The sequence below is a fragment of the Peromyscus eremicus genome, chromosome X, assembly GCF_949786415.1.
Source record: "Peromyscus eremicus chromosome X, PerEre_H2_v1, whole genome shotgun sequence".
NCBI classification, from domain to species: domain Eukaryota; kingdom Metazoa; phylum Chordata; class Mammalia; order Rodentia; family Cricetidae; genus Peromyscus; species Peromyscus eremicus.
Window position 1 is genome coordinate 83,920,377 of NC_081439.1, and position 15,495 is coordinate 83,935,871.

Genomic DNA, 15,495 nt, shown 5'->3' on the forward strand with positions numbered 1-15,495 from the left:
CTCATAGGAAGTGGCACTATTAGAAGCTGTGGCCTTGTTGAAGCAGGTTTGGCATTGTTGGAGGAAGTGTGTCACTGGGGGTGGACTTTGAGATCTCAGATGCTCAAGCCAGGCCCAAAGTGGCACTCTCTTCCTGCTGTCTACATACCCTAATGTACAACTCTCACCTACCTCTCCAGCACCATGTGGGCCTGCATGCTGCCAGTCTTCTCCCCATGATGACAATGGACTAAACCTCTGAACTTTAAGCCAGTCCCAATTAATTGCTTTCCTTTATAGAGCTGCTGTGGTCATGGTGTCTCTTCACAGCAACAGAAAACCTAACACAAAAGTTGTTCCCAGGGACTGGGGCATGGCTGTGAGAGGCCAGATTGTGCTTTTGTTTGGAAGGATGTGGAACGCTTTGGAACTTTGTACTAGAAAAGTGGTCGAATGCATTAAGCATGGCTTAATGGGCACTACTAGTAAGGGCAGAGAAGACAGCAGTGCTGGGGAGATTTGAACTACAGGGGCCCAGCTCAAGAGCTTTCAAACAAGAAGAACAATAGCATGTGGCCTAGAGATCATTTTTAGAAATTTTGGCAATAAATATGGCTGCTTTCTGTGGCTTGTCCCAAAGATCTGCCTGAGGCAGAGGAAAATTCCAGACAGCCTAGTATTAACTGTGTTCTTGGTTATTAGTGGCCACACTTGGTAAATTTAAAATGAAAAGGAGCAAGCTGAGCAAGGAAAAATACAAAATTACCGCTGGAGGAGAAAAGGAACATCAGGAGGTATATACAGATTTAAAAAAAACTGATTCTAAGTGGAATAAAGTGAGTGGTGACCTCAGAGCAAGACCCTACCCAGCTAAGCTTCCAGCTTATGAAAAGGAATTAAAGTGAAAAGTGTTAAAGCAAAGCTAGGGCCAGACATAGTGGTACACACCTTTAATCCCAGCACTCAGAGGGCAGAGGCTGGTTGATCTCTGAATTCAAGGCCAACCTGGTTCACAGAGTGAGTTCCAAGACAGTCAAAATTAGGCAGTGAAGGAAATCATTGAAAACAGAAAGCTGGTGAAAATGTACTTGGACGAGAGGGCCATGTTTCAGCCCCAGCAAGGTGCAGAACTTGGCAGCTTTGGCCACATAGTTCTGGCTTTAGAGTCAAGGATAGAAGAAAGGCGTTATGAAATCTCCCTTCATAGTTAAGGAAACCTCTGAGACCAGGCACATGTCAGGGGTATCCCTGCATGGAGGCCTAGAGAGGTCATTGTGTGAAGCTGTGAAGGTGAAGCCTGGATTGCCTTGGAAATCTCAAAACGTTGGAGATGTCAGAGCTGTGTGATACCTGGCAAGGAGAGCTGCTAACAAGGAGTAGAACCAGCTCAAGAGAAAGAAGTATGCTGCAGTCAACAGAGAGGAAAGGAGTTGGAGGTCTGAAGAGCATTTTGGCATCAGACATAGAGATACAGACTTTGGCATTTGCCCAGATGATTTTCTGTTTTGCTTTGGTGCAGTATTTCCCCACTGTGCTCTCTTTCCTCCATTTTGGGATAGTAATGTATATCCTGTGCCATTGTATGTTGGAAGTATGTGATCTGCTTTTTGATTTTGATTTCATAAGGGATTACACTTTAGCAATTGCATGAGTCTCAGAAGAGAATTTGGACTTTGGACTTGTACAGGGTAGAAACTATTATGGACAATGGGGACTTTTAAAGTTGAACTTAATGAATTTCTGCATTATGATATAGCTACAAGCCATATTTAAATGCTTGGTTATTGTTAGGGAGTGATGCTACCAAAGAGGGAATAGGATTTGGAGAGGGGGGGGGAGGGAAGGAGGGAGGGAGGGAGGGAGGGAGGGAGGGAGGGAGGGGGAGGGAGGGAGGGAGGGAGGGAGGGAGAGAGAGAAACAGAGAGAGGGAGAGAGAGAGAGAGAGAGAGAGAGAGAGAGAGAGAGAGAGAGAGAGAGAGAGAAACAGAGCTTCCAGCATCATGTAGGAGCAAGCCAGAGGCTCCACCCGAACATCCTGACCGTTTTGGTTATATGGTCACTGGATCAAATCTGACTACTTCCTGTTGGCATGGGATGATGTGCGTAAGGGGGGTAGGGAGTCAGTGGGCTTGTGCTCAGCAGCAGGTGTGGGTGAAGAAGCGTTTGGTTGACTGTCACCCAGGAGACCTCGAAAATCCTTTCCTGGTGGAAGCAAAGAAGGCAAGGGGCTAGAAGAAAAAATAGACATGTGAGAATAACTGGTCCCACAGTAGGGTTGATCCAGGCAAAAATGGAGAACTTCTACCAGAGTAAGGGAGAGGTAGTGGGTTGGTTGTGCCTTCTAAGGTCCTCCCCGAGTTTCTGGAGTGACTTGACCCAGGTCTCCACCAGCCCAGACTTGTTAATTGAGTAGCAGCACTCTTTTCTCAGGAACATGCAGCTGTCTGTAAAACAGCTGGCACAGATTTACACCTTGGCGTCATAGCAATGGCTATGGTTTTGGGTTAAAAGGCATGAACATTTTCTCTATGTCTAGAGAGCTTTATATATATATTTTAGCCCAATAAAATGTACTTTTAACTCTATACTTATAAGACAACCAAAGGAAATTTAAAATCTTGAGCTTGTGACTGAATAGAGTAGTAGTGCTCTATCAGTTTATCAAAACTTCATTTATCAATGCTAAAACTCTGAACTTTTAAAATCTTAGTGTAACAATAGCATAGAAAGGGGACATAAATCTTAAACAGTTCCCATTTTCACATACCTTGAGTCACTTACTTATACCTTTACAATTTGCATTTATACATCTTAGATCATTTTCTGAGACCCTCAGAACTTACTTAAGCTTTCACATCCTCAGGCCTTTATGTATCTTAAAATATTTTCTTAGACCTTCAAGACTTGCACAGACTTTAACCTCTTTTTCCATCTAATCACATAATTATTAGAGACACAAGTAATTATTACTGAGAACATTCATTGCAAATCATGTTCTTTTATGGAAAATTACATCTCAGTCTGTTTCTCCTTTAATATAAAGCCTGTGAACAAGGCAAACCTGTTTGTATTTATTAGCAGGAGACCTAGTAGTTTTAACTAACTAATGAACTGCCAAGGTGGTTGTAACCTTGGTGGGGGACAGAGCTGATTTTCTAGCTGACAAAACTACAGTTAGCCTGGCCATCATTGTGATCAGAGATTTGAGAAGGACCAACCAGAATGACAGAGACTCATCCATAATCCTTTACCCAGACAGTTATCCCAGGAACCTGTGTCTCCAGGGTGTTGGGTGTAATTATACCTGGACAGCAGCCTTGACTTCCACACCCAGAAGAAGAAGGGATTTTCTCTAAAGGAGGAAAGGAGGGACTGACTGACATTACTTTGTCTAGGCAAAGTGAGGCAATTCGCTCTCCAGTGTTCTGATTGTCCACAATTTGGGCCAAACCCTGGCAGCAGACAAGGCACTGGGGCAGTCTTGCGCAGTGGTCCACTGTCTTCTTGGTGACTTTGGGGGTCACTGCCAGGATATGAGAGTCTCTGACGTTCATATAAGTTTAAATATCTTAAATGCCACATTTAGCAAATCTCTGACAAATCTATTATAGTTCCGAACATCTCAGGACTTAATCATCCTTAACAGTTTATAATAAAATAATAATTTCTGAATTGAAGCTCTTTTAGTATAAAGATAAGACTTATAAAGATAGTCTGCAAAGAGACTGGGAACTTCCCTGATCCTTATATAATGTACCATTACAGAACCTAACAGTCCCTGTATGACTCAGTTTGCCAACATATCAATGGCTTACCAATGTTACCGAACAACAAGGAGGCTAGACATACATCTTTAAATCAGACTCTGTTAGCTCTGTTAGACTGAAGTAAGGAGAGCATTCTCTAAGACAAGGGTTCCAAGTTGTTAGTTTTTATTGTTGTTGTATGATTTTGGTTTTTTTACTAGACTGCATAGGTCATCATTTAATTGCATCATAAGAATATCTCAGTCTCTGATGTTTATCTGTGGTCCTAAGTTTTAGCTTTTTATTTGCCTATTTATCAAGAATCATATATTAACAAAGGCATTATAATAAAATATGTTATAAATTTTACAATGTCTCATAGCCTAATAAATTTAAACATTTTAAAAGCTGTTTCTTAAAAACATCCAGTTTACTTAAACTTTCTGTAAAACTCTAAAATTTCCTTTTAAAGAAGTTTAAGATCTCTCACCTGTGTTTTGGTAAAATCCAACTAAAGTACCTTTTTAATTTCAAGAATGAAGACATAGAGCAAACCAGAATTTGTAGAAGGCAAAAGCAAGTTTCAACAGTATAAACAATTCAGTGTCACTACAATCAATGCCAAGTGGATTACTCCTATGTTACAAAGTCTGGCGGCCAGCAAGATACATTTTTGTATATGAATGCATGGAGGAACAGTTTTAATGCCTCCATTAAACCAGCATTGTATTAAATCCTATCTTTCATAAACCTCGTTTTCCGGAGAGGAGAAGAATTATTTAAAAATCTTATCCCAATTGAAAAGTATCCTTGGAGACCTGTTATCTCTTTGGCTGACTCATACCATGTGATCACCTCAGTCAAATTTTTAACCATACCCAATCCCCTTAGCTGTTTTTAATAAAGTAGAACAGCATAAAACAACCTGAGTATCATTTACACTCAAATGACATATGAATCTCTGTTATCAAACCAGATTGATTCAGTGGCCAGAAAGCCCAGAGGTAAATTCTGAGCCCCAGCAGCTAGTGGCAACAGTAACAGTTGAGTTATCAACAGGACACACAGAACCTATTAAACTTATGCATTCAAGACCAGCCAGAAACAAATATGCAGTAGCCACATACAATTATACATTCAACTGAGCCTGATACAATTTTAATTTTAAGGTCACATCCTCAGTTTTTTCCCATGAGCAATCTAAGTCTAGCATTTTAGTTCCTGGTTTTGTAAGGTGCTGATGATGTGGGAGCAGTTCATAATTAGCTTCAAGTTAGCTCTAATACAGAAATATAGACCAAACAATTCCCTATAATACTCTATAATATGCTCTACAATCATTCAGGTGCTAGGCAATGAGTTGATCTGGCTACTTCTGCCTGAAGGGTCTTCCACTCTTGCTCACTTTCAGAACTTGAAAAACAGCTAGTGTGGAGACAGAAGGACTTAGGTTTCTGCAAGACCTTTGAGGATGGACTGGTTGCAAATAAAAAAAAGATAAAATTAAGGCACCAGTTAAGTCTGTAAGCTCCAAGGACTAAAATATAATCACCACTAACATAATGAGAGCAATAACGAATTTCCTCCATGAGAATCTGGAGATGAAATTCCAAAGGTTTTCACTGATGGTGGTAGTGATTAATGTGCTTTGAATCTGGTTTTGTAAAGGAGACGAAACTTTTAAGTTTATCAGAATTGTCAGGAATATAAAATTACATTTAACCTTGATCAAATGATACCTTTCCAATATTCCAAGGAAAGATAAATAGATTGTATATTTATGGAGAGACAGGGGATGAGACTGGAGCAGGAGGATTAAATGGGGACCAGAATGAATTGGACTATAAGAGGGAAAACTAGCACTAATGGTCATTTGAGGGATTACATGGAAGCCTACAAGTTTCTTAAAATATATACATATATGAAAGACATTTAAATGGATTCACTAAACAATGGAAGAGGTAAAGCCTCCAGTAACCATCCTACACAAAGTAAAACCTCCAGCGCTAGGAATGGGTTACATCTAGTTAAGTTGCTGGCCAAAGAGGTTCCATGGACAAGCAAAGCAACCCAGGCTATTGTTGAGGCTATTGCTTGCTCTCCACAATCTGATAGTAAGCCCACATTGAAGAAGATAATACTTCCATATCTCATTGAACACAGAGATATTGAACATGTGACTGACTAGAGCCTTCACACATACTGGTCAGTGTTCATGGTACTGGAAGGTACTTTGCATGCTGTCAGGGGACAAAAGTAACTACCAACCCATCTATAAACCCTGCAATCTACAACAGTAACCTGCCTGCATTATACGTTGGTGCAATAGTGGTACAACCGTTGTGGGAACAACCGACCACTCTCTGATTAGAATTAATGCCCACTCCACAAGATATTATCCATGCCTCACACTGCTTGAGTGACCAAGAACCTGAGACTAGATAGGACATGGGCCAAGGAGAAAACCGAATGCTACTGTTCTGCTAATTGGCATAGCAATTATATGACTCCTAAAGACATTCTGCTATACCCATAGATCAGAGCCTTCCTGATTCACAATTATATGACTCCCAAAGACATTCTGCTATACCCGTAGATCAGAGCCTTGCTCATTCATCATCAGAGAAATTTCCTCTTGCAGTAGATACACAGAGACCCACAACTGGTCAATGTGCAGAGAGTGAGGGAATTTGAAACTGCCAGTCATAATTGGGATGTCGTCATCAACCCTCCCTGTCAAGGTTCTTGTAGCTATGTGGAGGTGGTACAAAGACTGTACCAGGCCCAGGAGATGGATGACATCAAGGAAACAGAACTGATGTGCATATGAACTCACAGAAGCTGGGGCAGCATGCACAGGGCCTGCAAAGTTTCCTGCCAGACAGGGTCCCAGTGCTGAGAGTGGGAAGTGGACATGATCTCCCATTCCTAACCAAGAAGCTATCTCAAGAGGGCATTCACTTGCAAGGGAAAAATTATTTTCTTCATTGTCTGTGTCTGTTTCTTGTGCTTTCTCTTTGTTATTTTAAAATCTGGTTCGTTTGCTTTTGTGTTTGCCTGTTTATTTTACAGAGAGAAACAGTAAGTGTGGATTGTCTGAATGGGGAGATAGGGAGGATCTGGGAGGAGTTGTGGGAAGGGGAACATGATCAGAATATATTGTATAAAAATTATTTTCAATTAAAAATAAGTTAAATAAAAGAAATGTTCTATGAATGCAATGGAAATGGAAGCTAGAAGAGTATACAAAGTGTTTCCAGTTGAGGGATGTTGTAACACAGGCAAATTGTCATAGTGGTCCAGATAGTTTGTCTTGGTATAAGAAAGCAGAAGCAGAGGCTTAGCAGAAACAAAAGCAAGCATAAGGAAAGAGCCCACAATTTGATTTGACAATTGCTAGAGATTCAAATGCTGTCATCTGCTAAATAAAGGAAGGGCCATGGTCACTCTGAAGACATCTGATGGGGAAATCAAGGGATAACTTTAATGTTGTGTGACAAGCTCTTCCAGGGGAGACACACAACACATACACATCTACTCACCCCACAAAGAACGCCCATGAGGAACCAAAGTACAGATACTCCCAAAGTCTAACTTGTGAACCAATGAGTTCTATTGGGGTTACTTACAGGAATATGGGCAAAGAATTACTTACAGGAGCATTGATAACTCAAGGCAGCCACATGACCGAAACCCCACCCCAGCACAGGTAACAGCTCACAGAAGCTGGGACCCTGGAGCACACTGATCAGCCTGCAGGTTGCCGAATGTCCTTTCCAGGTGCCCCAGTTGATCGATACCTCCTCCAGGTAGCTCAGCTGGTCTCTGATTCTTTTAGGCTCCTTGGCTGGTTCCTGCTTCTCCCAGGCAGCTTGGCTTGTCTCAGAGTGACTCAAAGAAGTTTACTGTGGGAGGGAGGGGCCTAGTGAATCTGGTCAGTTTCAAGGACTTGTTGAAACCATCTGAGTTGTTTGCTTTCTGATTTAAGGAGCTTCCCTTCAGGATGGAATGTTTCAGTCCTGAGGACTGCTACACAACCAATGTTAAGCATTGGGCTACTACAAGGTGAGCAGCGGGGAATACTAAGTCCTTAAGAAATTACCTGGCTGATGTAGCACGAATCTTAAAAGTTCTTATTAATAAAAACAACCTGGAGCCAGGTATTGGGGTGAACGCTGAAAGATCAGAGAAGCAGAACAAGCCACTGCTTCCTCACCTCACCAGTTCCTCAGCTGATTCTGTTTCCTCAGACTGGAAGCCTCTGAGTCCTCATCCAAATGGATCTCAGCTGAACTGCTTCTCGAAAGCCTGAAAGCTTAACCAGCTCTAGTTCCTGGTCCTCACGCCTTATAAACCTTTCTGATTTCTGCCATCACTTCCTGGGATTAAAGGCTCACTTCCTGGGATTAAAGGTGTAAGTCGTCACCATGCCTGGCTGTTTCCAGGGTGGCTTTAAACTCACAGAGATCTGGATGGATCTCTGCCTTAGGAATGCTAGGATTAAAGGTGTGTGTGCCACCATTTTCTGGCCTCTGTGTCTAGTGGCTGTTCTGTTCTCTGACCCCAGATAAGTTTATTAGGGTGCACAATATTTTTGGGAACACAATATCACCACAGGCTGAGGGGGAGTCAAGGTCATGATGGGGGAACTCAGAGAGACAGCTGACCTGGGCTCGTGGGAGCTCATGAACTCTGGACTGACAGCTAGGGAGCCTGCATGAGACCTACCGGGGCCCTCTGCATGTGTGTGACAGTTGTGTAGCTTGGTCTCTTTGTAAGACTCTGATCAGTGAGATCAGGACCTGTCCCTGGCCTTTAGCTGGCTTTTGGGAACCTGTTCCCTGTGCTGGATTACCTTGCCCAGCCTTGACACAAGGGGAGGAGTTTGGTCCTGCCTCAACTTGATGTGCCATGCTTTCTTTGTTCAAGCCCATGGCAGGGCTGCTCCTTTCAGAAGGGAGACAGAGGAGGAGTGGATGAGGAAGGGATAGATATGGGGGAAAAGGGGGCAATTGTGTTTGGTATGTAAAATAAATGAAAAATGTTAATTAAATGAAAGAAAAAGAACACAAAGAAGTTACCTGGCTGGCTAGGAGATGAAGTCACACTAGAGCTTCAGGCTGTAGAAAGTAGAGTCTAGAATAAGGCAAAGCAGGAGTCTTTATATCTTCACAGGGATGGGATGGCTATGATTGCTGTACCTGGCCCTTCAGAAGCCCATGCTGGGGGGCTAATGGACAGGCCTCTAAGGACTCAACCCTCAAGTTTCCTTCCAGGAAATGTGATCATAGCTATTATTGTGAGATTTTGTAGGGGGTTGCAGATAATTTGGACCTCATTTTTGAAGGCAGTCTCTACCCAATTAAGGAGATGCATCAGTAGGAAAGTGTAAGAAAAGAGCAAGTTACTCCACAGACATTATCAAGGTGGAGTGAAATGTATGGTCGGAGGAGAGCCATCTAGGCACATTACCTCACAAGAGTTGGAGGTCTGTGCCCGGAATGAGAGTTAAGAGCAGAGTAGGAAGCCCTTAATATAGGAGGAAACTAGTGGTCCTACCTGTGACTTCCCGACTCATCCCAGGCTCTGTCCCATTGATGGTGATTGTCAAGTTGGATGCTAAGCCGAAGGCTTCCTTCCTCCAGGGACAGCATCTCTAGCTCTGATGTGGAGGTCCTTCAGTCATGTAGTCAGCAATGCCTGCAATGTTCTGTATTGCCACAGCGAGGCAAAGAATCTTAGGAGGATAATTGCCATTTGTCAGTTTGTCTTCCATTGCCCTCACACTGAGTCACAACAATCATTGTCAGTGCATTTCCTCTGGATAGAAGTCATCAGGAGATCTCAGGTCTCTCTAGTCAGGCTTCAAAATGGTGTGCACGCCCTTTCTTTTCTAGACCTCTCTAGAAGCTTTAACCTAACTTTGTCCCCTCTGTTCTGTCCCTAACTGCATGTTCTAGGAAACAGGATGATTTAGATTTAGTGAATGGTAGTCAGAGTTCCCAGTGAAAGTTTTAAAATATTCTCCTGATATCAGGAGCAGTTTGAATATGGAATCTGTTCTGTAAATGATTTTGCCTCCTGAGGCATTAATGTCAGACAAGCCTCTACAGTTGTATAGCCATCTAAAGGCAGATTGAAAATGCAGTAGGGGTTTTATTAGGTCCCTGATCACTACTTTCTAGTTACTGGTTATATTTAGCATTTAGTTCAAATTGGTCGATTGTATTTATCACATATATCTGGGTCCTTTATTTTGAACATTTGTTAGCCATTTACATAAAGAGGTAAATAGACCAGCCTCTCTGGACAAGTTTTGTTTTTCTGTTTAAGGTTTGTATACAGAATGTGTCCCAGTCCTGAGTGATGGATCTGCTAAATAATCAATGGGACTCAAGGGAGAATTACACATCTGGAACAGAAAGCCAAAACATGATTTCATAAGCAGGGTGGCCCGACAGCTGGACACTGCAGCAAGAGAACTGGCCTCACCCCTCATTGGAGCAGATTCACAAGTAAGTAGTGTTTTAAAGAGGATCATGCATCCTCTGCTATAGGGGGTCGCAGGCGACCAGATGCCTGCAGTAGCTGTATAAGTCAATGACTCAGGAAAGCTTTCTCTGTTGAGAAGGACCTGCTCTTGAAGCTGCAGAAGCATCTATCACAGCTCCCTATGCTGCATCCTGTTTCCTTGGTAATATTCTTCATTTCAGTGTGAGCTCATACTTCAGGAAACTTGCTGGATGCTAAACAATCACTGAGATTGTCTGAGAAAGAAAAATCAGGTTGTTTCTGGAATCATGAGATACAGTGTTGGGTAAAAGCAAACCTTGACTGGAAAAAAGAAATCTTAGGAACAGATGCAAATGAGACACGGCAGCTCAGCTCTAATTCGAAAGTTCTATTGACCATCAAGAAATGTGAGAGAAGAGGCCGTCAGCTAAGTACCAGAAGCCTTGACAAGAGTACGTTAAAGACACAGCACTGCATTGCTTGATTTTCTAAGTTTTTAAAGTCATTATCCATCATTAATATTACAACTATTTTTGTTCAAATGGATCAGGCAACAGGGAAATGTACAAGGCACAGAATAGGCAAACACAGATCTGAAACATTAAGGGTTTATATTATGTATGAATTGTGAGCATCTTCTAACTTATATTTTAGTCTTTAATTTTCTCTCCCTTTTTTACTTATTTGTCCACATTCTGTTCCTGAGTACCAATGTTTTACAGGCTATAACACAGGAAGAGAACACCAGGAATATGGATGTGATCATTTGTAGCATCAGACCCACCACTGTCCAGCCAACTAAACCTTTGACCTGTCCTAGTGTCCACCTGTCAAAAAGAAGTAGACAGAAATAGGCTTCTCTGTGCAGCACACAATCACTTTTACATACTGGTACGTGAGCCATGTTATATTATCATGACCAGAAAATTCTCCCAAAGAGTGTGATAGATTTAAAGAAGAGTTCATCAGTGCAAACAGCCATGTGAAATCTGCTGTTATATACAATACATAAATTGATCAGTCAGTTGATGGGCAGGAAACTCCAAAAGGACAAAGTTCCACTCTTTCACAGCCTGGAGTAGAAATGACCTTGGCTTTCTGGCTGGGATACCAGAAGGGAACTCTGGCTTCTCACCTCCTCCTGAATTAGAGCTTCAGCTTGACAGATGTTGGAAGTTGTGACTGAGACTCCAGTCTGGACACTAGTCACTGCTGGGAAATACTTTTGTCACTTGAGCTGGGTTTTCATGTTGAACTTGCCATATGTCTATTCCCAAATGTTAACCCATCTCTTACATGGTTTTAGGGACTCTCAGAGTATGTATGGCAGTAGTCTTGGAAGCCATTGAGGATGGATACCAGAACTCTGATGAGGCTCTTTAAGGAAAAGCTCCTTCCTTCTGATGGAAAGAATGGAGGACATCTCTGCCTGTGACTGGCTAGAGACACGAGAGTGTAAATGACTCTGAAGAATGATGTTACATACTATCATATCGTCCCTTAAGAGTTAGTTAAGCTGGGTCTGTCTGTCACCAGGTGAAACAACAACCCCTCAGGCAAGCTGATTTTCCTGGAGCCTGCTAAGGAGACAGAAGAACAGTTATCTGCACAACGAGGTGATGTACTTGTCCCTTTCAGAATGCCACCTTCGGCAGGACAGAAGCTTGTAGAGATTTCCTCCCACAGCACTGTGAACCTGATCAGACGAGTGAAGCTTTTCAGTTTTCTGCTTTCTGTCCCTCCCTAAGCCTGTGCATGCTTTCCCTGGTGCTCTGGGCTTTCTCACTGTTTCTCTGTAGCTGTCCCATCTCCTTTACCACATGTCTGCTTACAACAACATGGTTCTCTCTCTCCTTCTTCTCTAGCTTCCTCCTCTGGGCAGCTGCCAAGACCCACAGCTTGCCTACCCTGGAGTTTTTCTCTCAAAACTGAGTAAAAATTGTCCTTGAGCTTCCTTCTGACTCCATTTCTCCATTTATTAAGAAGACTAAGAACTCACAGTAGGCCATTCCAGCTTCCTCAGTATCATGAGGGTCCCCACAGGTTCCAGTAACAGGGTGAACTCAGCTCTTCAGGAGTGCACAGACGTGGAAAGTATGCTAGCCTCAAGCTCTAGGTATTTGGGACTGTTAGAATATTCTAAATAACATGGTATTATGAAAACTGATTGTCATATTCATAAGACAGAATTTTATGCAAGGTTGGAAAGTATGTTATATAAAAATCAATGGAAGATGATTTGTAGCTGGTCACAGTAGTACTTCTTTACGTGATTTCCAGTGTGTGGGAAAGCAGGCACTTCCACATTGTGTTGTCAGGAATATAATTTGTCAAAAGGTTCCCCAATGTAAAGTACTATTATAAATATAGATCTATGATTCTGAAAGAACACCTTCAAGATTCCATTATAGACAAGTGTTTATAAGATGGACCGTTGTAGGCAATAGAAAGTATGGCAATGGAAAATTCCTGTCACTTGAGGGCTGGTGAGATAGATTTTAACATATCCCAGTCATAGATCACTGTGGACATAAACTCAAACGTGAAATTTCAGTAAAATTTAAAATGGTATCAGAGAAACAAAGTCTCATGCAAATATGGCCATGGAAAGAACATAGCTTATCATCACATCTGAGAAATAAACTCCCTACTAAGAAGCTGTGTCTGGCAAAGAACCCATGGCTCCTGGAAGGAGCCTCCTTGACCGCAGACACTGAAGGACGATGGGAATTTCAGTAGTCTGGAGACATAGGAATTTCCTAGGTTCAGAGACTATTTACTTTATCTTGGGCTAGTGTTAGGAACAGCCGTTCCCTGCCCCACTCTGTATCTGAACTTCCACCTCTTAGAAGAAAATCCTGTCAGATGTTAACTTAGAACTCCATCTTGATCATAAATAAAAGTCACTTAGAAGCTATCAACTTAGTAGAGCACTATCTTCCACCAATCCGAGAGCTAAAAATGACATCAGACAATGTTTCAGGCCTATAAAAGAGCTTCTCCACTCTCAATGTATCCCCTTCTCTGGAATACCTTATAATGTAGTTTAAACTTGCCTTGATTTACAACATTTTTTTTGTGCTGTAAACATATTTTTTAAAAAAAACATGAATCCACTTCCTCATTGGAACATGGAATTTGGGGTAACCTTCTTCTGTGTCCCTGTGTCATGGTCACTCATAATGGCTCCAGAATAAACTACCCCTTATTCCCTTTAATATGAGAGCTGATATTTTTATAAGTCAAACAAGACACAAATTCACTTTTGTTTGTGCAGATCTCTATCCAGAGGTCTCAGAACAGGAAAATGACAGAAAATCTTCTACTTCTGGTAGCACAGAACTTTCTGTTTGATACAGAAAATTATCTAATTTTCCCCTTGAGGCCACCAGTGTCCCTCAAAGATTTGAACCTTAGAATTCCTTCCAGTATTTCTGTCTTCTGTTCATACTTCACGACTAATGCACAAGGTGGCACTATGATAAAATAACAAGTGTCCACAAAGATCTAAAGAAAAACCTTGGAGCTGGGGATGTACTCCCTGGCAGAATTCTTGTCTGGCATGGATACAGCAAACAACAACAGAAATATTCTGGGATGGCAGTGTAACTCATTAGCAGAGACTATGCTCAGCTAGCATTTTCAAAGCCAGGCTTTAGATTTTCTGCACCACAAAAATGAACATAAAGTAATTCCTTAAAAACCCGGTTTAACCAGGCATTGTGCTGCATACTTTTGATTGCAACACTCATGATATCTGTGACTTCAAGGCCAGCCTGGTGTCTACAGATGTTCCAGGCCATTGAGGGCACAGGGAGATGCTGTCTAAAAAAAATCAGTTTATGTACCTAAGTAAAAAATTAATTATTCTGAAAATCCTGATAGGTGTAAGGGAGGATCATGTACTTCAGGTTTCTATTAGAGTAACAAATATATTAGACTATTGGCAAATATAGCAAAAACAGTTTTGCTTGTAATGTTAAAACCTCCAGTCCTGGACTGTTTGACTTTCTTGCTTTTGACCTGTTGTAAGGCAGCACCATTTGGTTGAGTGTATGGTACAGCAAAACCAGCCCTCTCATGGTTAGGAAGCACAGGCTCAAAGAGACAGGCCTGGGTTTCCTTTATCCATCCCTTCAGAGGCACGATTCCAATGGAATAGGGTCTCCCACAAAGTCTTGTTTATTAAAAGTCTTACCTTCTCCCAATAGTGTTGCCTTGACAACAAAGATTCAACAAATAGATCATTGGAGAATACCCAAGCTTCAGTCCAGAGCACATGCTAGAGACACACTAATATACTCCAAGTGTCCATATTACAAAACGTCAGGTAGTTCTGGAGTTCAGTGGGAATCACCAGCATGTGCCAGAGAAGGCAGGAGTGAGTGGAAGCAGATGGAGATGCTGGTTAAGACTTGGTAGCGGTGTGCAGAGAAGACAGAGGAAGGGGCTCCAGTAACTGACAAATTTGGAGAGGCCTGTGAAGGGATGGCGTGTTGGAGAACCCACACTTTACTCCAAGAGAGAAATCTCTATAGTGTACAGAGCTCAATCTGCACCGAGGCAGGAAAAGATGAACCATTGAGTGGAATGCAGATTTGGGGTCAACAGCAAACAGAACTGTCTGAATGTGCATGGGTGGAGATTTGCCACACAGAACCCCTGTTACAGTGAATATTTAAGATATTTAACTGGAAACAACTCAAAAGGAAACTGCTGTGGTGCCGCCTAGTGGCCAGAGTCAGAATTTTCCCTCTGAGAGTCTGAACAGCTTACTCTGTAGTCTGGAAAGTGAGACCAAGACTAGGAACCTGAAGGGATGGAATCAATCTGATCTATGAATATTTTAATCACTGGATGTGATCACTTTATGTTTATCCATTCCTAGGATATCTAACTGAAACCGATAATCCCAAGCACTTCTGCAGTGAGGGAAAAACTGTACCTGGGAATATATAATGCTAGAGGAGACACAATCACATCCTCACCCACATTGGACACATACACTAACAAAACACTGTTTTATCCATTTTTGTTCCTCCATTATATTGAATACAATGCATGCTTTTCCAAAGATCTGTATATCCAAAATACTTGCATTAATCTGCTCATAATTGTCTTCTGTGATTTTTTTAATTATGAAATTCTTGTATTCACTGCAAAATTTAAAACCTAGAGAAAATGATGTTATAGAGGGAAATCATTTTCTCAGTGGTCCAGTTTTCTCGTGAGTGAAAGGTGTCTCTTGCTCATATAA